The 27,040-nt window shown below is 41.0% G+C and overlaps 1 protein-coding gene and 1 long non-coding RNA gene across 5 annotated transcripts in view; one reads left to right on the top strand and one right to left on the bottom strand.

Moving 5' to 3' along the window:
• Positions 1–15,455, bottom strand: part of FOXJ2 (forkhead box J2) — a 68,902-nt gene extending 53,447 nt beyond the window's left edge. For 2 of the 4 annotated variants that reach the window (XM_044417685.1, XM_044417686.1), the window contains exon 1: positions 14,179–15,455. The gene's annotated coding sequence lies outside the window, so the exon portion shown is untranslated. Of the gene's footprint in view, positions 1–10,780; positions 11,754–14,178 lie in introns of those variants that run through there. The other 2 variants (XM_044417683.1, XM_044417684.1) reach the window with 2 other exon arrangements.
• On the top strand, positions 1,709–26,467 carry LOC123016922. Its single transcript, XR_006413501.1, has 4 exons — positions 1,709–2,391; positions 15,784–15,789; positions 16,139–16,141; positions 26,456–26,467. It is a non-coding gene; the product is annotated as an uncharacterized LOC123016922 (long non-coding RNA).
• Positions 26,468–27,040: the final 573 nt, after the last annotated feature.

Raw genomic sequence — 27,040 nt, 5'->3', positions numbered from 1 at the left:
CATTGTGGTTATTAGGGACATTAAGCTCTTTCTTGTATAGTTCTTCTGTGTAATCTTGTCACCTCTTCTTAATCTCTTCTGCCTCTGTTAGGTTCTTGCCATTTTTGTCCTTTATCATGCCCATCTTTGCATAAAATGTTCCCTTCATATCTCCAATTTTCTTGAAGAGATCTCTCGTCTTCCCTTTTCTATTGTTTCTTCTATTTCTTTACACATTTCATTTAAGAAGGCATTCTTATCTCTTCTAGCTATTCTCTGGAACTCTGCATTCAATTGGATGCATCTTTCTCTCTTGCCTTTCATTTCCCTTCCTTCCTCAGCTATTTGTAAAGCTACCAAAAACCATCTTTAGACAGATTCTTCATCAAAAAGCATTTTATTTAAAAAATCCAATTTAATTTTTTTAAATCTGTTTTTTAAATCAAATCATTTTTTTAATCTACCCTTGCCAAATATGTGATTTAATCTGCATCCCTGATGGGGACTATAAGTAGTAAAAATAAAAAGACAAAAACAGATAAAAATAATCAAACAGTACTTTAAAATATAGTCAATAAATTTGTGGCTGCTCTTAAAAACAAGATGTTTCCAGGATGCACCAAAAGCAATGCAACACTGGAGCCTGCCTGACCTCCAGAGGAGCTGCTACACTGAGGGCTTTTTCCCCCACATGGATGCTAATCAGAACACAGGTCCATGCAGGACCATGCCATCTGATGATCTCAGTGGCTATGCAAGTTGATAAGGAAGCAGGCAGTCTCTTGAATATCCTAGTCCAAAGCCCTGGTCCTAAACAGGGCTTTATACACTAATACCAAATTCTTAAATCTGGCCCAGTGGCAATTAGGCAGCAGTGCAATTCCCTCAGAAAAGGGTTAGATACTGAAAAGGGGCAGGTCCTAACAACAGCTGAACCACTGTGTTCTGCACTAGTTCCAACTCCCACATCAGACCTGAAGGCAACCCTACATGGAAGGCATTGCAATAATTCAGTCTTAAGGTTATTAGCATTTGTACCACTGTGCCCAAGCTATCCCTGAAAAGAAGGCATAGCTAGTAAACCTGTCAAAGCTGGTAAAAGGCACTCCAAGGTGTTATGGTCACTTGGAATGCCAGCAACACTAATGGATCTAGGTGTACCCCAGACTATGATCTTTCAAAGGGGATGCAATCATATCCAGAACAAGCAATGAACTTATATCCTGGACTCAGAAACCACCATCTATAGTGTTTCCATCTTGTCAGGCTTCAGCTTCAGTTTATTGTCCCTCATCTAGCTGGTTGTAAAACCACTTGTACAATCCATGACACTGTTTTGTTCTAAGAACCTCTACCAGATTATCATTTGAAGCATGGTATTTGTAATGCTTGGCCAATTGGCCATAATTCAGTTCAAAGCCAGACATCATTCTTCAGAGTTATCTATTCCTTTTGGTCTACTTAATTGTGAGTACATCCAAGGATGCTTTCTTTTTGTGCTCTCTACTTTTATCTGCCCTCGAAGCAAGAGTAATATCACCAAGAATATTACATAGAAACATAGAAAACAGAGCGAGTCAGAAGGGGCCTCCCGGGCCATCTAGTCTGACCTCCGGCACCAGCCGGCTCCCCTCACAACATGCCCACCATGTGGACATCCAGCCTATCCTTGAACATCCGCACCGATGGGGCCTCAACGACCTCCTGTGGAAGCCCATTCCACACCCTCGGGGTCCTGACTGTCAGGAAGTGCTTCCTGGCATCCAAACGAAACCTTGGCTCCCTGAGCTTTGCTCCGTTGGAGCGCGTTCTGCCTTTCAGCAGCTACCTGTCATGAAGTCTACTTATTAGTTCCAATAATTGCACACACAGTATGCTTTTCAGTAGCATGGTGAACATTGCTGGTGAACATGAGCACAAGAGTGCTGTTGCACAAACCCTCCTCTCAGCTTGTGGACTTCCAGAGACACTTGGCTGTCCACTGTGAGAACAGAATGCTGAACCTTTAGTCAGGCCTTGAGTCTGATCTTACATTCTTATTCTTTCAGCACTCTGCACCATATTTGGAACACTCTGGAGTAATGACACAGGTCTCCAGAAAATTCAAATTGAAATTTTTTTTAATGCAAATCATTCCAGCTTGCATAGGTTCATTCACAATAAAATTTAAAGACAATAGTATATACTCCCCTTATTGCTTACATGTAAGAAAGAAACAAAAGTACTGAAAATTGCTGAAACACTAAATTAGCCTTCTACCATCTGATGCCATCCAAATATTTAGAACTACAGCTCCTAGCATTCTTTAGTTAGCACCAAGCCACCAGTTTGGGAAATTTTGCACAAATTAATTTTAGCAACCAAAAGAACTTTGCATGATATGCTGACAATTTACTCACCTATTTCGACACAGTTTGATACTTTTCCATTGAAGCTGTTGGAACACCTTCAGTTTCACTGCTACTACTTACTGGTTCCATTTTAACACTTTTAATATATATGTATTTCAATGAGATACATGTATTCTCTCACACACTTTCTAGGGACAATTACCTGAAAAACATTAACTCTGCCAACTGCCAATCTAACTTATTACTGTTATTTGCATTTGCCATCTATTCATTGTTGCTAATAAATTTATGAAACAGATTTTTTCCATGAATATTTATGCACCAGAGAATTTTCCAATTTAGAAAACTATCTGCAAAATATTTTCCACCCCACATCACTGCTTTGGTCACTTGTAAGATCTTTTCACAGAATCCAATGTATGCTAAGAGTCTTACAAGAGTAATCTGGCATGCCACCCAATTCTCATTATCTGCTTCCCTCATCTCAGGAGCTGACCCTACATTACCAGGCCCAGAGTTTCCTTTTTGTCTTCCATCACCTTGTATGTTCATTTAGAACTCCACACCCTTTGAAGCACCCTTTGCTTTTAGACTATACCTGTTTCAGTAATACAACCCAAATTGTCTTGATGCTTCAACTTACCCCTAGGATGAACCCTGGAAGGCTTTGCACTATGTACTTAAATGTTGGGGCCAGTGATGGTAACTCAGCACCAAGGGAATCCATGCCCAGTGGAAGAATGCAGCACAGTTCTTAAGAACTGCTGTCTCAAGTGTTTTAATCCTTCTGTGGCCAAGCTAAGGTCATGAGTCAGGTGTCTCTAAAACTTAGCAAGCTTCTTACCCTTGCTGCTTTTCCGTCAGTTTCTTGCCTCAATTCATATTTATTTTCCTTTAGCTAGGAACCTAAGAGGCTTTGCTTCATAGTCTTCCATTCCAAGCTATATTTTTAGAAACACAGAAACAGAGTGAGTCAGAAGGGCCTCCTGGGCCATCTAGTCCAACCCTCTGCTCCAGCCGGCTCCACTCATGACATTTTTAAACTACATTTTGTGCTGCACAAGGCAAGGTTCATAATAATGACTTGGCTTTCCATTATCATCTATGTCCAAAGATGGTCAATAAATCAACCTATAAGAATGTGGCAACACACAGTTATTTTCAGGCCCATTCAGATCAAAGCCAAAACACTTTGATGTCCAAATGCTGACAAAAGCCAGGGTAAACTGCCCACTGTTGAGTTTCCACACCAAACTCTAAAGCAAAGTTTTGTGTGTTTCTCTTCTTCTGAAACAGATACATACCTGCTCTGATTTTATTCCTTTCACCTTCTCCTGATATTACTCTGAAAATAATCATTCTGACCCTTACATGGCCCACCTGGAACCACTAGAACTCAAGGTCCTGCAAATATTGTTCTCTCAGTTCCCTTATTTGGTGGGTCCTAACTTCCAGCATTAGTCTTTTCTGTTCTGTCACTGTTTCTAGGAATACTTTGCTGGTCAGTAGCATAGACAAGGGAATGATATACTATACTAACAATTTTTTTTTTCTTTCTTAGGGATAGCACCATCATACAGCTGATGAAATGGGCTTTAGTCTGTACCAACTCGTCATATTAAATGCTGTAAAGAAAGATTTGGATTCTTGGACAAGCAGCTACAGTTCCTGGAAGATGGACTATTGGCAAATGTTGGGTTGCATGTTACAAAAAACAGAAAGCATGTGTTTGGCCACTACATGAAAAAGTTCATCAAGAGGTCTTTAAACTGAAACATACAGGAGAGGGAGATGTGCAGCATGGCATACCATCACATGACAAGGAATTATGTATTTCAACAGAGAAAAAACTTCAAGCAGGGCTTAACATCAGTTTCCCAAAAACTGTAGGAAGAAACCAGGATGCAACAAAATTGAACTTTGATGTCTATTTTGGGTATTACATGAACAGAGCTAAGAGTCAGACTAGATGGCCAGGGAGACCCCTTCTGATTCACTATGTTGCTACGTCTATATTCCAATGCCCAGCATATGGGAAATAAACTTCTGCTCATAGTACTTGAGGGCAATTATAATCTTATAGGAATAAATGAAACTTGGTGGGATGTCTCACATGACTTGGATGTCTACAATTTACAGGACAAAAAGGGAGGTAGAATCATACTATATGTAAAAGACACATATATCTGCACATAGATATATCAAGAAGAACTTAGCGGCCTCATTGAAAGCATCTGGGTTAATTTAAAGGAAGCAAAGAATTTAAAAATTTATTGGCATCTATTGTAGACCACCCAGTCAAAAAGAGGACAAGGACAGAACCTTCAAAAAGCAACTTGCCAAATTTTCCAATAATGATGTAGTCATCATGGGGGGGCTTTAATTTCCCTGCTATACCCTGAGAGAAAATTTCTGCCAAAAATGGCCCCTCCAAGAGATTTCTGGCATGCATTGCTGACAACTTCCTCCAGCAGAAGGGAGAGGAAGGAAGGGGAGGGATGTCTGTTCTCAATTTAATGTTTATTTATCAGATTTCTAACCTGCCCCACTAGCTCCACAGCTCCCTTGGCAGGTTACAACCATAAAACTATACAAAACAGTATAAAACATTTCAAACATTAAAATGTCAATAAAACAATAAAAGCACACCCACCACAACTCCAAATTTCATAAAAGACATATCCCCTTCTGTTAAAATAGCATTAAGAATCAGTTTAACAATTAAAATATTGACGGAATGAAAAGGTCTTTGCCTGGTGCCAAAAAGAATGCAAAGATAGCACCAGGCAAACCTCTCTAGGGAGCTTATTCCCATGTCCGGGCACTGCTCCTGAAAAGACCCTTCTTGTAGCCACCCTCCTTATATCTTGAGGAGGGGGCTCCCTCAGAAGGGCCTCAGATGCAGATCTAAGGGGCCAGGCAGGTTCATATGGCAAGAGGCACTCCTCTAGATACCCTGGCCCCAAGCCGTTTAGGGCTTTAAACTCTAGAGTGAACACCTTGAATTGGGCCCAGACTTCAATTGGTAACCAGTGAGGATGCTAGAGGACTGGCTTTATAAGGTCATGTCTGCAGTCCTCATTAGCAGTGTGGTTGCACTATTCTGCACCACCTGAAGTCTCTGGGCTGTCTTCAAGAGGAGCTCCACATGAAGTGTATTGCAATAGTCTAGACACAAGGTTGCCAGTGCATGGATAACAGTTTGTTTATTTTATTTGGAGCATTTTTATCCCATCCTATACAAAAGTCTCAGAATGGTGATACAAAACAGAAGTGGCAACATACAAATACAATATAAATATGATAGAACCAATATTAAAGTCACAATAACAGTTGCTAGGTCCTGTCTATCCAGATATGGCTGCAGCTGATAAATCAGCCTCAGCTGATAGAAGGTGCTCCTGGCCACCAAATCCACCTGGAATTCCAGAGGCAATTCAGGGTCCAGCATCCCAAAGCTGTGAACCTTGTCCTTTAGGGGAAGTGGGACCTCATCAAGGACAGGCAAGATATCTCCCATCTGAAAAGATGATCCTCCCACCAACAGTATCTCCATCTTATCTAGATTATACTAAAAGGGGAAAGTGACTAGATAAAGAATTCTCAATTATAAAAGAGACAGAAGTTAACCGCAGCCAAACTGGACTTCAAGACAGCCAGCTTTAGTGAACTCAGAACAATGATAAGCAAGGTGCCATGGCAATTCATTCTTAAGGGAAAAGGAGTTCAAGAGGGGTGGGAAATCTGGAAGAAAGAGATTCTCCAAGCACAACAACAAACACTTCCAACAAGAGGAAAAAGTGTAGAAGACAACAGAGGAAGACCTCGTGGTTCCACAAAAAGTTAAGTGACAACCTCAAAAAAAGAGTATGTCCAGGAGGAAGAAGCAGGGTCAAGCAACAAAGGAAGAATATAAACAAACAGCAAGGCATTGCAGGGATAGCATCAGGAAGACTAAAGCAGGAAATGAATGGAGATAAGAGTTGCTAAAAACAAGCAAGCCTTCTTTAGATATGTTCAAAACAAAAGACATATGAAAGAGAAAGGTGTTCATGTACTTGAAGTGGCACAAAGTGATAACAGATGACAAGGAAAAGGCAGAGGTGAGCAATTCCTGCTTTGCCTTACTACAGGCTGAAAGTGAAGTATGGCATCCCAAAATCAACAAACAAATGGTTAGGGATTATCTAGATGGAATAAAAAAACATTCAAATCTCCAGGGCCCAATGAACACCATCCTAGAGTCATAAATGAGCTAGCAAGAAACTAAAAAAAAAAAAAACACTGGATATTATCTTTGATAAATCATGGAAAACAGGAGAAGTGCCAGATGTCTGGCAAAGGGCTAATGTTGTCCCTACCTTAAAAAATGGAAAACAAGATGAAACTGGGAATTACAGACCAGTTAGCCTGACATCAATCCCAGGAAAAATTCTGGAGCAAATTATTTAAAAAATCAGTCTGCAAGCACCTTGAAGAAAATATAGTGATTAAAAGCCAACATGGATTTATCAAAAATAAATCCTGTCAGACTAATTTAATCTCATGTTTTGATGGGGTAACCTCCCAAATGGACAGCAGAAACAATGTGGACATAATCTACCTCAACTTTAGCAAAACTTTTGACATAGTGCCCCACAAATTCCTGATAAGCAAACTAGCAAAAAGTGGACTAGACAGAAAAACTATTGGTTGGATCCAAAATTGGCTGTCAAATTGGACAGAAAGAGTGCTCATCAATGGCACCTGCTCAAACAGGAGGGAGGTAACTAGTGAGGTGCCGCAGGGTTCAGTCCTAGGACCAGTGCTCTTTATTAATGATTTAGATGAGGAAGTACAAGGACCAATAATCAAATTTGCAGACAATGCAAAACTGGGTGGAATAGCAAACATGGTGCAGGACAGAATGAAGATTCAGGACAAGCCTGATAAGCTTGAATGCTGGGCTGAAAGCAGAATGGGTTTTAATAGGGATGAGTGCCAAGTCTTCCACCTAGGAAAAAGAAACCAAATGAACCAATACAAGATGGGGAAGATGTGGCTTAAAAGAACCGAAAAGGAAAAAGACACTGGCGTTATTGTGAACATCAGGCTAAATATTAGCCAACAATTCAGTACAGCTGCAAAAAGGGTAAATGCTATTTTGGGATGCATTATAAGTATCTCTTCCAAATCATGACACGAGTTCCCCTATACTCCTCACTAGTCAGACCTCATTGGAAATAATGTGTCCAGCCCAGGGTATCAAGATTTTTTGAAAAAAAAAAAAGTAGAAAAGGGTCTGGAGGAAGGCAAAAATTATTCAGGGTTTTGAAACACTGCCCTGTGAGGAAAGACTGAGAGAACTGGGCATGTTCAGCCTTGAGAATACTGAGGGGGGCATGATATCCATCTATAAGTACCTCAAACGCTGTCACAAACAGGAAGGACAAGCTCTCTTCCTGCTCTTACCAGCATGGAGGACATGGAATAATCAGCTCAACTTGCAACAAACCAGATGCAGGCTAGATATCAGGAAAAGTTTCCTAACTTTTCAGAGCAATACAACACCAGTGGAACCAGTTGCCTGGAGAGGTTGTGGGCTCCCCCACACTGGAGACATGCAAAGTGAAATTGGACAGTAATCTAAGTGGGATGGTGTAAATTGGTGTTCTGGAAAAGTAGGGTGTAGACCCTATGGCTTTCTTGGCCCCGTCCAACTCTACTATTTAATGATTCTGTGATTCAGTGTTAATTTTTCCTTCATTTGGAGGAACACCATGTGTCAGGGAGCAAAAAAGGTACTATGCACAACTCAGCCCAGGAAAAACTCAGCAACTCAACATTGATCTTAGTCGATTGTGTATTATTAGCATTTTGCAAAATTATGGATATCTTACAGGAAGTGAACTATAAAATGTTCAAATGGAAAACTTTAGTCAATGAGATAGTAAAATGAGTGGCATGCCCCAAACCATCCTCCCACATGTTAAACTCATTTCCCAGTGACTTTTCATTTTTATCATACCACAGAGTTTTGCATACACATTGCATGACTCCATTATGGACAACTTCAGAGTGAACCTGAAGACTGTGAACAAACTACATATTGTACACATGTGTATGCAACTGTCCCCTTATCTTAAAAAAAAAATGCTGTCCCAAGTGGTTTTCTTAAAACAGAGTAGTTATGGAGGCCAAGGTGGGGGGAGGTCTGTTTAACCTTTTCTCCTCCAGGTATGTTTTGATGGTAAAATATTGCCCCAAACAGCTCTTCCACTTCTACAGGGGTTAACACAGGTAGAGAGGGAGCAATTTTAAGTGGAAAAAATAGAAAAGAGGAAAGTTTAAGTACCCTCACCCATTCTTCCCTTGAATTCTGTTTCTCAAGGCTGCCTTTAGTTTTAAAAACAAGTTACATGAAAGAGAAATGTTACCAACATGTCATATCTGGTTTCAGCCAGTGATGCTGGGGAAAAAAAGTATGTTTGCAAATACAGAAAGAAATTCCGTATTAAACAAATTCTACTAGTAAGACACTCATTTTAAAGCTATTAATATTATGAACAATCACTCTAAAATAAAAGATGACAAGTTTAAGGAGGAGATTGATACAAATTTCTCCTTTAAAGTAAATGCTTCAGAGCAGTACAAGCCAGCTTTCAGAAGTTATCTCACAATGACTGGCTTACAGGAAAATCTACAATGAAAGCCTACCTTTTATAGCACAACTATGATTTTGATTCTGTTTTAACTATAGCAGCCTTCCCAACCTAGTTTCTTCTAGGTAGTTTGGACTACCACTCCCAGCATACCTGACTACTAGGGCTGATCAGAGTTGACGTTCAAAGCAACTATAGACCCCAGGTGCAGGAAGGCTGAAATACAACACACATGAAACCCTGCCTGAAGGTCTGGTGGTGGGAGAAGTACATTACTTACTACAAAATAAGAGATGATCCAATCCATGAGCAATAAGTAGCCAACTAGCCAATATTTTGCAAGTCCAGCTAGTAAACACAAGCTCCATCAAACACCCATAGCTGCAACTGAAAAATCTGTGAATTTCAGGCACTGCTGGACCCCACATCTTGTCTGCTTGTTTCTATCCTGGCTTTGTCCCTTCCCTAGAACATTTTTTTCCTGGAACAAAACACTGGTAAGTCTACCAAACTGTGAAATGTAGCTGCATTCCATTCTCTATCTTTATGGATTGCAATCATCTTCCCTAAGATATCACATCAGTACAATGGGATTCCTGCAGTTTCAGCCATGAATCCCCAAGATTGTCAAAGACCTTTGCACAGGTGTGCAGGATGTCAATAGCATTCAGAACTACTGACAGTTTTGTTAAAGCTTTCTTTACATAATGAAGTTCAGACTAAGTTTAAAGATTCTGACAAATACATAATGTAGAAAGGAATTGCCCTCAGTGCTAACATATGATCTAACTCCTGTTCTTCAGACAGAACTAACCCTGCACCATCACCAATATATTCCCCTTTGAGCCTAAAGCTAACTTGCTAGAAACAGCCATTAACTTTTGAAATAAGGTACCAAAGCTCAAGCCTGCTTAGAGGTGATAGCATCTGACCTTGAAGTCTCTAACTTGTAGGAACTAGTTTTGGCTACTCAACAGTGACTGGGCAAAGACCAAAGACACTCTTATTTATTAGTGTTGCCTTGCCCCACATGTCTCTGCCCAGTCTTGAGCATGCCACATGCTCAGAAGGATCTCAGAACTACTTGCAGTACAAAATTTAGTGTTGCAGCATTCACTCTCTGGAATAAACTCTCCACTGACATTAGGCAGACATCTACAATTTTGATTTAAGGTTTACCTCTTTATGTACCCTAAAGTATGATTCAGCTAGTAAAGTTATAGCTTTACTGTAGAACACTGATTATTTTATTGTATTTTATTATTTGTTATTATGGTAATTTCTTTCATTATTTTATTGGAAAGCAATATACAAATTTGTCTAATGAATAAATATTAATTCACATGTGCTTCAGAAAAGCCTTATTAAATCCTAGCAAATTCTGATTAAAAATTAAATTATTCTTACAAAACCCTCATAGCAGAAGGTAAGAAAACTACCACTCTAAAGGATATACTAGACAAAATTCCATTAAAAACTGATGTCAAATATTCCCCTGCATAAAGCAATTTTCACAAGAAACAGAAGTAACCACAAACAGATTCCAAATTATTAATTTTCAGATTCTTCATATTGTTTTTCAGTTCAATGTGATATTTACTTTTATGTTTATCTTGGGCACATTGCCCAAAATTCCTATTTACAGAAAGACGCAAAGAACCACAGGCCCCAAGTTATTAAGAAGTTCTGATTCTGCAAAAACAGAAATTCATCTTTATAGCTGACCCTCCACATTTGCAGGGATTAAGTACACAGGACCCCTTTGAAAGTGGAAAAGCCCAAATATCTCTAATCTCCATCCCAACTCACCAGTGCCGCCTCTTTGTAGCAAGGTAATGCCAGGTAGATTTCTCTCTCTGAATGGGCAGGGCAGGATGGCATGCCTTGAAAGCCTCCTCTCCCCTTTCGCTTCCTCTCTTTCTATGGTGATGCTTTGGCGACCCTTCCTCTCTCCCCTTTCACTTCCTCTCTCTCTAAGGTGATGATGATTTTCTGCAGTAATTCACAAATTAATAAGCATTGTGGCAGTTTGTAAGTATGGATTGATCATAATGCAGATGTTCGTAACTTGGGGATTGCCTGTAATTTAATCTCCACTAATCTTTCAGTTGTGCTAATGCAATTTCCTCTGCATCTATAAATTGCTCCTGAATCATTTTAGGGCACAATCCAATGCATGTCCAACAACTCTCAGCACTCTCAGCCAACATGTGCTCTTGTGTCCTGAGATACCTGAGGTTCAATCTTAGCAAACTTATGAAGTCCCTGTTAAGAGAATAGGACCTACTTCTGAGTAACCATGCATAAGGTTGTGCAGACAGCACCCCAAACTTGAGAGTTAATCATGTTTTGCACTACATTGAAATTAGATAGCTGAGGATACAAGAAATTCAATCCACAAAACTTTAAATGTTTTCTTAAATCTATAGCCTGCCATTCTGACAAATGGGCTGATTTTCAAATTACTAAACATGAACACTCACAAGGAAGTACACTGTAAAATGGTGTGAACCTTCCATCCCTCTTTCCACCTTTTGTTTACAAGTGAACCATTCCACCAAATGGAATCCACCAAAACTGCAGGCAGTGGTAATCCTCAAATGATTTCTACAAATATAAAATATAACCATTTCCACTAACCTTCCTTTCTCTGGATTTTAGAATATCTCAGTTTGTACACGACCACCCTTATGGCATCAGGTTCTTCTGGCTGGTATGTCAGAATGTTATGAACAGCTTCACATACTGTAGTATTTAACAAATATAAACCATAAAATGATTCTCCTGAACAACCCAGGTTTCAGCCTTATTTATTTATTTTATTTAGGGGATTTATAGGCTGTCCATCACTGTCATTTCTGCAAGTATTTAATAGGCAAAATCAATAAAATAAATCTATTAAACTTTGGGAGGGTGACAATGGAGAAGGATATGGAAATATATATACATTCACCAATCGTTAATCTATACTTCACCAACAAAACAGCTTCTAATCCGCTTGTCATGGTCAACTTTTCCTTCCTATAAGACTTAAGTTCAGCCTCTCTGTCCTCCCATCCTATATCCATTAGGTCAAGAAGTTACTGACACTAAAGCTTAGGAAGATAAATTAACTATAAAGGTAGGAGAAATTCACCTCTTAACCCCAACTTTGCAATACATAAATTCTTGTTTTAATTCCTTCACAGAAATTCATGAACCATATTTTACAAATCTGAGATCTTCAGAAAAGTGTACTTTGACAACTGGAATACTACATCAACAGTTAAACAAAAATGTACCACAATTACTGTGCAGTACGCAGTACACCCTGAACTCAGAAGTTTCCAATCATCCAATGCAAGGGAGGAGGATCTTTGCCTCCCTGTCCTACCACAAACTCTAGTTTCAGAGAGGGAGGGAAGGGTGCTAGAAAGAGCTCACACTAATTCATATCCTGGCATCTCTGGCCTTCTCTCACTAGAACCCCTCTGCTCCTCTGAGATCACTTTTTCAACCTCATAGGGCAGTCAGCACAGTTCTATTCATTTCAGCTGCAAGGGGCTGGGAGCAGTTGGATCGGCAACTTAATCTTTTGAGGTCAGAGCACAGTGTCCATCCTTGAAGGGGGAAATCCAGACTGTCCTATGGCCTGTCTGACTGTCCCATGGCCCCGTAAGATTGAATCCTTAGTCAACTAACTGTATATTTGAATTGATTAATCATATATACTCAAAGCCCACTAGGTATAAGTACAGTACTTATAAGATTCTTACAACACTTAAAACCTACAATATTTATAGCTAAGTATAGGATTATAGTTTAAATCTGTAGAAATTTGCACATGAGAAAAAGTAGTTGTTCTAAAGGGAAAAGTATATTTTCTTTGTTTTTAGATAATGCATGTATGCATTGCAGCAAACATCTTGAAAGGCATCCCCCCTTTTCACTGGAATTGAATCTCTTTTTGTCATCTGGACCAATTTTTTTATAAGCACATGAACTAAAAAGGCATATTTTTCTAAAACTGGATGCTCTATTAAGTGCAGTAACTTTTTTTAGTTTGTCAAAATGTTTACAATTGATTATTTAATGATATCTCAATTATCAAGAGTGGGAAATTAATTTTATATGACCAGACAATGTTAACATATTATTTACATCCTGTATTTATCTCACAACTCCTCTCTTATGTATTTTCTGTAGTTTCTTTTTCTGTTCTAAAAAACTATACACACTCATTTGTCTGTAGCAGACTTATCTCTCCATAGCTATGATAAGGCCTCTTGTGATCCTGAATTTCCTTGTAATTGTCTTTATCAAAGTTGATTGGAGTTAAGTATCAGTAGTACAACTGGAATGTATTCATTCTTAAATTGATTGCTGTCAAAGGCATCTATGTATCACTACTTGAAGTAGTCAGTCCTTAGACTTCAGTTTTGTACCAGTACATGCCATGCATCAGTTGTTATGTGCTATGCTCAAAAGGTTTTCATGTCGCAAGATTTAACCATTCCATTCCAAATTAATGGCAGCAAACTTTGTCTGCAGTTCTTCAATAATACAGGTAGAGCAAATCAAGGACACCAATGATAGAATGAATCTTGGCCTTCAGACGCATTGAGTTTGAATCAAGCCAATGGCATGTTATATACATTTTTGTCCTATATTAACCAAGAAGGGATGTCACTCAGAATCAAATTCCATTCCTTTGAAAGAGTGGGGAAATCAACAACTGACTTAAAATACAAAATACAAGATGATTCATAGTCCAGATACTTAATATGCAGTCTGATCATCTGAAATTTAAGTCACACACAGAGTTCAGCATGCATAGTATTTTGCATGCAAAGTATAATGGAATTCAAGTACAGTTGAATTAATTATTATGATACCTCTCAACTAATTAAGCACACATACTCCAACAACCTGCCCTTTAACTTTATGATCCTGTCCCTATTGGTTCCTGAATTTTTCCCCTTCCACATAGAAAAGATTACAAACAAGGCCTTTTACAGCTGCTTTAGGGACACAGTTTACCAATGGAAAAACAATCAAGCCAATGCATAAACAATGCAACAAATTCTAAAAATGAAGATATAAAACATACAGAGAGAAAGCATTTCAGAGGAAGACCAAGGGGGGATTATACAGAGAAATAGTGCAGGTGAGTAGACAGAAGAGAAAATAAGACAAGGGGAGATATGTGATATAGTATTGTCACTCACAATAAGATTTTCTGCAGCTGGTATCTCTTGACTTCTTTTTCTTTGAGAGATGTCCTTCACACTTTACACACAGACCCCATTCTCAAAGTGCTGCTGCTGTGGGTTTTTTTCCCTTTTTCCTCTGAGATTCCCTTAGAAGGAACTTGCCAATGATACTGAGAGGAAGAGAGATCTGCTTTGGGTTTCAAAAACTTGGGACTTCAAAGTTTATTCGTTTCTTACCAGCTGGGTAAGCTGTTACTTCAGTGATTTCACCTTAACCCTGTATCCCCACAATTGTTAATACGAACAACTTTCACTTTTTATATTTAGGAGTGCCTTTTCTTCAGCTAACTACCCCACTTTCTGACAGTTTGGGAAACAAGCATCTTCTTTTATTTTATGAGGGATATCTTTATTTAGTTCTCTTCCTTTTTGCCAGCTAATTGATATTATTTTCTTTCAACTTCAGGGCTGCCTGTTCAATAGGTATTTGAAGACAATCTCTTTAAAAGGGGGAGTCGTCTGTACAAGGAGAAATGCTCCTACTTAAATAGGTTTACGATATATTTATAGTTTCAGTGGTAACAAACTAGTGGGAATTAGTTGTCTCCTTGTAGGCACCAATGAGTCTCCTTGTAGGCACCAATAATAAATAGGCACCAATGAGTTACTGGATTATTTTAGTGTCGAGGGGATGGTTTAATTGAGGGTGGAATATCTGAGTCCTTTCCTTTACTCTGGTGGCCGCTATAATCTCTCTTTTACTACCGGAGCTCCTTATTGAGTTGCCTTTAAAGCCTAGGTATAGCTCGCGGGTTAAGACCGGGGGTCAAAACTTGTGGGAGTGTACAACTGACCAGCAAGGCCTAGTTGTGCGTACTGTCCTTGGCCGGGGGTGGGGGGTAAATTTAAGACCCAGGGCAATAGAAGGCTCCTCCGAGAGTAGCCCTAGATATGTGTTAGAAAGAGGGAATCTTCCCCCTAACGGGATGGCACAATCTTGGGATCGGATTGCGGAGTCGACTCCCTTGACGAAAGGGGCAGGACGCGGGGGGGGGGGGGGCGCTCTCCTCCTGACCCGGCTGCCACAGGAGGCCGCGGCGGCTTCTGGGCCTCGGCGCGCTCCGCCGCCGGCGCCGCTGCTGTCCGGGCTTGAGCCGCTCCCGGAGGGCTCCTGAACGGTGCGAGGCGGGGGCGGGGGAGCGGCGGCACGGCGCAGCAGACCCTCTGCAGGCCCCACTCGTCTTCCTTATCCTGCCGCTGATGCTTGCTCCGTGTGCTCCAGGCTGCGGCTCTACTGCAGGCCCCAGCTCCTCCCCAGCCTGCGCTCCGCCTCCCCCGGCTCCCTCCAGGCCGCGCCACCCCCGCCTCCCCGCCTTAAGGTGGCTCCTCTCGGTAGAGCCGACTGTCCCCGCTGCCCGATTTTCAGCCAAGGGAGACGTCTCTGAAGCATAACTTTCAGTACGGCAAACAAAACGAGACCCACGCTTCTTTTTGCCTTTCTCTGCCCGTTTCTCTGCTAAGTAATGTTCATCTTATTTACACGTCTACATCTTAGGAAAACAAGTTCCCTTTTCATCTTCTAAGGTATTTCTTATCTATACTCTCATTATAAATTCCCAGGCTCAGGTGAGATGGACTGTAAATGTGCTGCCATAATCCCCCATCACTTGGTTTCTTGTCCCCCCATTTCAGTATCTTAGTTCCGTATTTGTATTGAAAATGTTCAGATCTAACACTTGTCCATACTTGTATGAATTCTTCATATCTCAGGATTTCTATCTAACAAGAGAGGGAAAATGCCCTACTATTGACGATGCAGGGGCTGTAGTGTGTGAGGAGGTCCATTCTCACACACTACAGCTCAAAATTTTCCCTCGCCTTCCTAAACTTTGTTAAAGTTTCCTTAAAAGGCCCGCAAAACTGATGAATTGCCCTTTCCACTACTTTTTTGGCAACCCCCTCCCCCGACTTTAAGCTGGTTACTGGCCTCAACAAGGTTTGCCTTATTTTTTTCCTAGGAAATCAGTCATTGTGTCCGATCAAACTTTGCTCAGCCTTGCTTTTCTGTCCAAAATGATAAAAAATAGCACGCATTCCATTTATCTGAAGCTTAATTAAATGGAAAAAATAGAGAGCAAAAGCCTATGTTAAATTAAGAGTTACTGTGTTCAAGTAGGACTTGTAAGAAAGTTCATCCTATAAAGTATCACAGGTGTTACATTCAGTCAGGTCATCTCCAACTTATGGCAGCCCTATGAAGGAATGCCCTCCAAAATGTCCTGTCCTGAACAGCCCTGCGCAGCTCTTGGAAACTCAAGGCTGTAGCAGTAGTTAACATTTCCATTATGAAAAACAAAATTCCTAAGAAGTTCATCACTATAACCAGCCCTTGTCTTGTGACGGTTCAGCTCATGGTAGAATGTTGGCTTATTGCATCTTGGCAAAACTTTAGGTTTAAATAATTTTATATTACCTATCCAACCAAGTTGCTATTGATTAAACCATGAAAGCCCCTCTCATTTATTCAACGTATTTCCAAGGTGTGAAAAACAGCTTACAAAAATTAAAAAGTATATATAAAAAGGATTATATAAATCAGCCATCTGGTTTATTGTCGGGCAGTCCTAATCTGTTGGGACCAATTCAGAAAACCATCACCTCTTGATAAGAGTGGGTGTAATAATTAATGCATCAGAAGCCACTAACTGTTCCAGGAGATTTAATGAGGTTGCACTCTCCATTTACTCTCCCAGTATAGACCAGATATCAGGACGTCTGGGGGACTTTTTGTTCCCAAACAGGCCTGAAATCAAAGTGAAATAGATCTAGAAACTCTTGCCTAGCACTGACCGCCTGATCATCTGACCAGAACACCAATACTTTCCAAAGGGTCAGGAACCCTCCTGAAATGGGACATAGGGGATACTGGGGGATAGGCTGATTGTCCAAAATCAGTTCCATCCAAAGAAAGTGGCTTTGCCTGATTTGGGGCAGTTCTACCTCTCCCTCAACATCTGCTATGCCTCATCTCACACAGCACAGAAGCTTCCCCTAGGCCTCCTGAGAGGCTTTTTGTGAGGGCCCATAGAACTGGAGGATGGGAAAGTTTCTTTGTGTAAACATCCTTCAACTCACATGACTTAAAATCCAAGCCATTGTGTCCAAAAGGTTCAAGAATTGTACAGGCATACAATGCTATCTGTTCTTATGTTCCGCCAGTGGCAGTGGTTCTTTTTTGGGGCCAGAGACAAACATACTTCTGGGTAAAAGTGAAAGAACTTTATTAGGAAACTCATAGAAAAGAGATAATAAAAGCAAGATGGTTTACTCGTACTTCCCTTCTGTTATTAAGACCCCCTCCAAGAAATGACAAGGGATAGACTCCTGGCCAGCTAGGTCTGTATCAAGGTTCTGCTGTTAGAAAGATTCCCTAACCTTATATTACAGAGCACATCAAGTCATATCAAGTGAGTCAAGTCAGAGAATGAACACCAAGTGAAGTCATATATAAATTTATATGTAAGTGTATTCACATACATATACAAATAAATACATGCAGTGGCATGCAACATGCAGTGGGCACACCACCCAAATATATGCAGCAGCGCTTCATGCACAAACACACAAACAATTTGCACACAAACTAAATCTTGTGGTGTGGCTCTTCACTTGAAAATTGATAAAAACATACAGCCACACTTCAGAGGTAAATACAAGCAACAGCACTTGACACACAAACACACAAATATGGACAGTGCTTCATAGCACATACAAAGATATGCAAAATTACAAAGTGGCATATCGTTTGTGCAAACCAATACATCTGCAGGAAAGTTGCAACACTCATTTCCTTTCAGTGGTAGAAGTAGTGGCACTAACATTTCATGTCCTTTTTTTGGAGAGCCAGGGTGGTACTGTAGTTAAAGATCTGGGTTCAGCTATGAAACTCACCAGGTAATTTTGGGACAGTCACTGCCTCAGTCTAACCTACCTCACATGAAGGTTGTAAGAATAAAATGGAGAGGAGGAGAACCCTGTAAACTATTCTGGGTTCCTTGCAACAGGAAAACTGGAATGTAAATGTAATGATGACAATAAGGTTCATCTGGCCCATGGAAGAAGGGCTTAAGGTTTTTTATATATGGAGGGGCCTTTTCCAGAATTTTCTTTAATCCCTTACCAACCTAGTTAGCAAGTTTGCCAAACAGTCCAGCATATGGGTAGGACAACTTCTAAGCTAGTCAGAACAATCAAATCAACTCCAGTTTCTATTTCAATGTATTAAAAAAACAAGCAGATACATATTGAGAAAGTCAGTCACTTTTAAAAATAAAATGAAACAGCAAACAAACTTACTATATCTTACTAATCCTGCATTAACTCACCAAATCAGCTTTCACTTGGGTGTTACCCTTGAGCCTCCAGGGTGTAAAAGTGCTGACTCTTTGGCCAACAACAAAAAGAAAAATACAGGATTCTGTATTTTTACAGAATACAAAATACAGAGCCAGTGTGGTATAGTGGTTAAGAGCATGGGACTGGAACTCAGATGATCTGGGTTCTAATCCCCGCTCAGCCATGGAGCCAACTGGGTAACTTTGGGCCAGTCACAGACTCTCAGCCCAACCTACCTCACAGGGTTGTTATTGTGGGGATAAGATGGAGGAGGAGGAGAAGTAAGCTGCCTTGAGCCCTTTGTAGGAAAAAGGCAGGATATAAATCAATCGATCGATCGATCAATCAATTCTACAATGCAGATATTTCTATGCGGGCTCTCAAAAAGCGAAATTAAAATCCATTCATTGGTCTGAGGGTGATTTGATCATGCATTTTCCAAGTGATCTCTACAATGCCACCTTAAGATAGTTGATTCACAGAAGAATATGTAGTGATGTAATGTTGGGGGTCAATCAACCAAAACATGCAACTAGTTGCTTGTCCTTTCCTGCACTTCAGGTGGTTTTCAGAAGCTTCCCTGAACTTCAGTCTGCATAATCAGAGTCAGTGAGGAGCAGAAATGTCATCTTCATCTCCCACATAAGTGGCTACCTCATGACAGGGGGACTTCACTAGGAGTGAAATGAGAACCACAGGGAGTCAAAATCTCAAAAGCTGTCAAACACTCATTCTTCCCCACACCTGGAGGAACACAGACAGGAGCGAGTGAAGCTTCCACTGTGAACCCGGTCATCTGTTGGATTCATCAGGGGTATTTCAGGGGTTCTACCAACCCAGCATGGAAGGGAAGAACACCATAATGGGCAGTCATTACATGTGAACCCACCTGGTGAGCATATAATCTGAACTGGCACAGTAACCTCCACTTACAAGCACATGCCACAGGATTTAATCCACAAACGTACCAAGCCTTCTCTGTAATGATCTCCTGTTTGCTGAATGCTCTTCCCAAGGACATCCACCTGGTGCCTCCATTGTATACCTTTAGATGCCACGTTAAGACCATACACTTTAAGAAGTCATTTAATACTTCTCTAGTCTGTAGCTTGGTTATTAATTTTACTAAAGGCTCCTCAGTGTTTTGGAAAACATTTTTAATGTTTGATATTGTATTATTCATTACTTTGTTCTTGTCGCTATTTGGTTTCATAATTGTAAAGTGTCCTGACAGCATCTGCCACATGAGCCAGCATACAAATTTAATAAATACATGCAATTTGGAAAATGAGCAGTAGTACGTAAAATTACTGAATTTTAGAGCTGGATGGTAACGTAAAAGTTATCTATCCTACCCTTTGCTCAGTACAAGAATTTGCAGCTACAATGTCCTTGGAAGATAGCTTCTGTTTAGATACCTTCAGCAAAGAAAAGACCTCCATCTCCCAAAACAATTTGTTCAACTATTACACAATTCTTACTGGGAAGGGTCCAATGGGAGCCACCACTGCAGTGGGGCTCACCACTAGTGCAACTGGAAACCAGTGGATCCTATCGCAATCAGAAACAAGCTGAAAGCTTATTTCCAAAACAAAGCAGGTCACTGGAGCTTACAGAAAGAGCCTGCTCATTTTTGAGCTTGATGTCAGAAGTGCTGGTAGCTGTCACACATGCAGTGGATCTTGCAAGGTCAACAGAAACAGCAGAAGCACAGCATACGTACTGGATACTGCTGTTTACTTCAATTTTTCACCCATTAATTCTTGTCATCATCTCTCAAGCAACAGGAACCAAGTCTGTTCCATGCAGTCTTAATCTTCTCCTGGGTAAACATATGCAGCTCTTTCAAATGTTCTTCACAGGATTTACTTTCTACCCTCCGCTGGACCCACTCTAATTTGTCAACATCCTTCCTAAAATTGGTCACAGATAACTGGACAAAAGATCCTAGATGAATAACCCTAATTATTGAATTATATATAGAAAGGTAAAGGTTTCCCCTTGACATTAAGTCCAGTCATGCCTGACTCTAGGGAGCGGTGCTCAACTCCATTTCCTAGCCAAGGGAGCCAGCGTTTGCCCGCAGACGGTCTCCGTGATCGTGTGGCCAGCATGACTAAACACCGAAGTGCACGGAATGCTGTTACCTGCCCACTGAAGTGGTACCTTTTTATCTACTTGCATTTGCATGCTTTCGAACTGCAAGGTTGGCAGGAGCTGGGACGGAGCAATGGGAACTCACTCCATTGTGCAGACCAGTGACCTTTCGATCAACCAGCCCAGCAGCACAGCGGTTTAAACCCCTGCGCCACCCATATATAGTATATAGGCTAATTTTAAAGTGAAGGGACATATAAGCATTAACTTTTTAAATTCAGATTACACATGCACAGTGTTTGAAGATAGAACTTGGAACTAGGGAAAAAAATGAGCCCTTGTACAAGCGTGGGAAATATTAGGAATTTGGGATGCCTCCTAAAAACCTTCCATAACACACAAGGAGGCAAATTAACGTAATGAGAATCTTGAAAGTTTGAAAAACACTGCCTCACAATGGAAATCCCCCCAAAAGGGCCATCTTTGGCAAGCAAAGGCCTGTTCTACACATCACAGTGAGCTAGGAATGGATAGACTGCTCAAGTGATGAAATGGATTGTATCACTTTAGACTGTACATGTGTATTCTGCTTCTGTATATACCACCATGTACACCATTTTGTTTTCCTTCAACAAAAGCTAGCATGGTGCGGGGGAAACATCTACTATTTTTCTTTGCCTCTTTGTTTTTGATTTGCTAGGAGTCATTGTTGTTATTAAGTATCTTAGTCTTTCTCAGAAAAGGCTAAAACATCTTACACTAAAATTAAAACATTCAAAAGAGCTAAAAAAACAACTAAAACATCAGTGTCAACAATAAACAATTAAGCTGATGTATTAAATAGCCCATCATATGCCATCAAATGCACAGAAGCAGAAATAGTCTTAATCTGGTGCCCCCAAGATGACACTGTTAGTGCCAGGTTGGCTTCATTATGAGTTCTTGATGAAGGAATCGTTTGGATTCATGATCATGCATTCCATCACCTCATTCTGCTGCATATGTAGACTTGTGGTGCTTCCAGGCAGAGAGTTCTACCAATGAGAACAGATTGTGCATCTATTCTTTTCTTTTCTGATCTGCAATATAAGATAAAAGAAGCCCTGGGAAAATATGGGAGGAATGCAAGTTGAAGACAACCTCTTTAGAACTCCCTTTAAATTTTGTGAATGAAATAGGAAACTAGCACCATAAAAGCCTTGCTGGAAGGCCAATGACCATTAGGAGAGGTAATCTGCTTAAAGTAGGAAACAAAGTCAGGAGACCCACATTGTGAGAACCTAGTATGCCAAGATCAGGACTTATACTGAAGACAGAGTCATGCAGCAAGTTTAGAATTTAGTAGGAGGTAAAGCAGGTTAGAAGGTTAGAACAAGTAGGAATGTAGCAGGAGGTAAAGCAGAGCACCATGGGCAGCAGTCTATTATGGCTCATGCGGATTGCCAAGTACAGTTACTAAAGAATGGGGCCACTGTAACTATCAAAACTCTTAAAGGCCTTTTATTTCCAGAACAATGAGGACTAGCTGCTTTTTTCTAGAAAATGTCATTCTTTACAAGAACTATGAATGGGAGAAGGGCTGGGCTACAAATCCCATCTAGCTTCCATATAGACTGAAGTGGATTAATTATTTTATTATTATTTATTATTGTCATTGGTTTCATATTGTTTGTAGTGATATTGGTTATATATTTTGTTTTTATTGATAATAAATGTAAATTATTCCTGGTTTTATCCAGTGCTTTTTTTTGTAAGAAAAAAAGGTGCCGGAACTCATGAAATTATTTACCTTTCGCACGTAGTCAATCACTGTACACACACCTATACACGTCAGTTGTGTAACGAAACATAACGGTTGCCACCCGCAGAAAGCACTTAGTGCGCGACCGCACGACCAATCACAAGCTGAGCAGCACCATCACAACCAGCGCGGACAAAGTATGCATGCATAGGATTTAACGCACAAGCAGCCCGCATGCACCATTTTAATGATTTTGCCACCGACCTGCTATGCTCGACAGGGTGATTCAAATCCACGTGGACCGAACATCAAATTTTCAAAAGTTACTTTTAAAACTTGGAAAATCTGTCGAAAAAAGGTGCTGGAATTCTGTTCCGGTGCATTCTATGACAAAAAGAGCACTGGTTTCATCTTACTGTGATGTTGGGTTTTCTTTTGTATTTTACCTGTTTATGGACCATTGAGGGAGTCAACTGGCAATAGGCCCAGTATAGTAATGTTTTAAAATAAGTAAGAGCATGATCCCGCCTAATCATGGAAGTTAAGCAATGTTAGGGCCGGTTGGAATCTGGATGGGAGTCTTGTGTCCTGCACTTCGCAGGCGGTTGGGGTCACTGTACGATTCTACGATTCTAGCATTGTTTGGAGTTCTTGAACAGGAGCAGGGCGCTTCCTAAGAGTTGGGAAGCCACTCGCCAGTCCTCCAACGCCACCTTAAGAAAACAAAAAAGTCCAAGAGGCAGCGCGCAGCCGACTCCTCCCAGCCCCGTGTCAAAGGCAGCCAGGGAACGTGTGGCTCCGGAGAGCGACGCAGGTAGACGCGGCCCTATCGCCACTTCGCCAGGCGGCTCTCTGGGGGCCGCGGGAAGCCGTCAAGGCGTTTTAGGGGTCTCCCCGAGCACCCCCTTCTCTCTTCCCGCCTCGTATGCGCCATGGGTGGGGTGGGAGAGAAATGAGAGAAATCCACACCCACCGAGGGGGGAGGAGTCTGCGAAAGCGGAAACTCTTCACCCCTCCCTTGCCAGTCGGAGTCGGGAGGAGGCCGAGGTGGAGGGAAGGGTGGAGTGGCTGTCCCTCCGTCAGGGCTGAGCTGGGGCTGGGCTGGGCTGGGCTGGGCGTTGATCCGTCATAGCTAGGAAACGCTAGGACTGCACACAAGTGCAGCCACGTGTTTAGAAAACGGTGCTTGACGCTGCCAGGAAGAGTCGCACACTGGCGAGGCGAGGCAATGCAGCTGGGCAGTAAACAGCCCTTCCTCTCCTCTTCCTTGTTTCCAAAGCCTGTGTCTAAACTTCGCCCCTCCTGTGGGCTGACAGGGACATGTACAAGGAAAGCAGCGGTTCGGCCCAAGGCTGCCTCCTTGCTCGTCCTTTCTGGTCCACAGAGTGGGAACAGCTGGCGTCTTTCTGCTCAGTTGCTGCCTCCGGCTGAGTAGTGCAACATGCAGGATTGGTCATAGAAGAAGCAGGCCCCTCACCTGCTTCTCTCACCTACTCACCTGCACCCTGCCTCTCAGTGGGCAATGGTAGACAGTGGGCCCAGCCAGCCCAGTCCTCCACACTACCTGGTGAGGGATGGTGCAGAGGCATAGAGTGGCTTTACTTATTCACAAGTTCACATATGCATGGTTGTCAAAACTGGTCACTGATGGTAGCTTTGGTGTTGTTTTTAATGTAATTATCTCTCCCCACAATTTCTGGACATTACCAATACATATCTTTAAGAAGCATTAGCTGTATTTATTGTTATGTGCCTTTAAGTAATCTCCAGTTTATGAATGAGTGTCCTCCAAAATGCTCAGCTCCTAAAAACTCAAGACTGTGGCTTCCTTTATGGAAACAATATATCTTTTTTGTTGGTCTTTCTCTTCTGCTGTTAACATTCAAGGTTCCCTAACATTATCTTCTTCAGAGTGTTTTCCTTTCTCATGATATGCCTTAAGTCCAACAACTTCAATGTCATTTTTGCTTCCAGAGGAGTTCTGGCTTGATTTAAGACCTATTGTTGATCTTTCCACTGGTCCAGGGTATTCTCAAAGCTCTTCTCCAGTGTCAAGATTCAAATGCATCAATTTTCTTCCTATCAGTTTTCTTTATTGTCCAGACTTCACATTCTTATGTAGTGATTGATAATGATACAATAGGGTAGATGATCTCTGCTCTGGTCTTCAGTGATACATCCTTACCTGTGATAAGCTTTTCTAGTTCCTTCATTGCTGTCCTCCCAGATCTTAGTTTTCGACTTTCTTGGTTGCAGTTTACTTTTTAATTGATGGTTGAGCCAAGGTATGGAAAATCTTTCTCGATGAAACTTTCTTCATTTTGACATGAACACTGAATAATTCTTTGGTGGTCATGATTTTTGTTTTCTTAATGTTCAGCTGCAGACCTGTTTTTGCACCTTATTTCACTGTAATCAGGAGCTGGTTCAATTCATTGCTAATTTCAGCCAGTAATATGATGTCATCTACATATCTTAAATTATAGATGTACCTTCCAGCAATTTTTACTCCTTTCTCTTATCCTAATCCATCTTTCCTTCTGAAATGCTCCGGGTATAGATTGATCAGATGGGGAGATAAAATACAGCCTTGTCTGACACCTCTGACTATCAAAAACCATTCTTTTTTCCATAGTTCATCCTAACAGTAGCTTCTTGCCCAGGAATGGTTGCATCATGGATTTGAATAGGGACATTACACAAATGCCTTATGCAACATTCTGCATCATGCAAAATCATAAAACCAGAAAGCCTGCACCCTATATTTTATAAGATAGCATTAAGTCCAGTCTGGCCCAAAGTTTTAGGTGTGTATAGGATATTGTTAAGCAAAATGCACCATCTCTATAATCACATAGTAAATTAAAGAACTGAAATAATCATGGAAAGCCATTATGACAAATAATAAGTATTGTAAGCTATCCAAAAAAGGTTACCTCATTCATTCATCCATTCCAGACAATACGTTTGCTTTTCAGACTCTTGGCCCATAGATTAAGTGGCCTCCATGCCACCTCTCAGCTTTTCCTTTTCTCAACAGGGAGAAGTGGCTAAGCAAGTGATTGCAGCCACTCCTCCCAATTCCTTGCTTGCCTTCTCCCTGTGGAAGTGCCCTATCCAACTGCGCATCCTCTTTCTGTGTGATGCAGTGGCAGGAATTGGACTTAACCATACAGAGGGAGGGAGTAAACAAGCAAACCTCTCTGCCTGTTCAGCTGCCTCCCTCACTGGCTGATGTAGGCGCCTGGACTAGATGGCCTCCAGCACCAGGCCAGAAGCAGAGCATTGCTGAGTGCCCAAAAGGACAGGTGCTGTGTCCACAACCAACCCGCTATGCTGCCCTGCCCAGAGAACAGCAGTGAACAGGAAGGCAGAGGCATTTGCTTGAGCTTTTCTGGTGAGCAGTCCTTCCTGCCATAGTGTAAACAAAAGAGAGGAAGTAGGAACAGTTGCTGCCTTCTGTTTCTTGCACACTGACCTGTCTACCACCAGAAGTTGCAAAGTAGAGTAGATGCCACAGGGGTGGGCAGAAGGAGCAGGAGGCTTCCTGGCTTGGGAATCTCTCTTCTCTGTTTTCTAGCCTTTTAGATGAAGCAAGCGAAATGAAGAGAGGTGGTGGCAAATGTGACAATATTAAGTAGCCTTTTTCATGCACGCAGTTAACATCATGTGAAGCGAGAGGCTGAAAAAGATTTTAGCAAACCTGTGCAAGCCACTTGACTACGCATTTGAAAGAGCAACTCTCAATCTTGTAGTAAAGTTTGAGTGTGAGTTTTGCTTGGATCATGAGATATACATTTAATAAAATAAATAAATGATACATTCACTTGGAAGTACAAGAATGTCTTTATTTGTTCATAGTTCACATTTTTAGGTGTTGCATGTTCAAAACATCTTAGGCATACAGCCAAAAGAATACAACTGAAGTATACTTCTGTGTCATACACTTTTGAAAACATATATACCCTACCTCTATAAAGCATGCATACATGCATACAAAAATGGATGTGTAAAATTAGCTATAGGCTGCAAACCTATATCTTGTAACCCAGGAGTAAGTTCCACTGAAGTCTGTGAGGTATCTGAATAGACCATATAGGATTTTACTTTTGGTTGCTTAGGGAAGAATAGCAGTCTTTCCATTTCTCTATGTAACAGGAAATTGGAGGCTTGCCTTGGCGCAATTTGGTCTGATTGGAATTTCTTGTCCCTAATCACAGTTACATGAAAGGGGGACTGAGGTGGGAGAAATACACCCTTTACTTAATTCAGGCATCATTTTCGAGAAATCTGGCTCTGGGACTCTAGGAAGTAGATCTGACTTCATTTAATTGAACCAGCTTCCTCATAAGTGTGCATGGTACTATAGCCTCCAAGCCTGAACCTAAATCTGAGCTTGTTTACACAGAAATAAGCCTTAGAATGCATATAACTGCAACTTTTATCTGGAAAAGCCATTTTTGAATTGGAATCTAGCTGCCCCATCACCGTTCCCTGGAGACTCATTGTAGTTAAGCCGTGGTGTTGGAAATGTACTGTGTGGCTACCCAGGTATACTCACATTCATATTCTTTCAACTTCATCATTATCCCTTATCATTGTCCATATAGAGTGCTTTGGAGTGTTTAAAACATGCATTATTTC

Source organism: Varanus komodoensis, unplaced genomic scaffold (assembly GCF_004798865.1).
Source record: "Varanus komodoensis strain SLA01 unplaced genomic scaffold, ASM479886v1 scaffold9, whole genome shotgun sequence".
Classification (NCBI taxonomy): Eukaryota; Metazoa; Chordata; class Lepidosauria; order Squamata; family Varanidae; genus Varanus; species Varanus komodoensis.
Note: the sequence above shows the minus strand (reverse complement) of the source record. Positions and strands in the feature narration are given on the sequence as shown.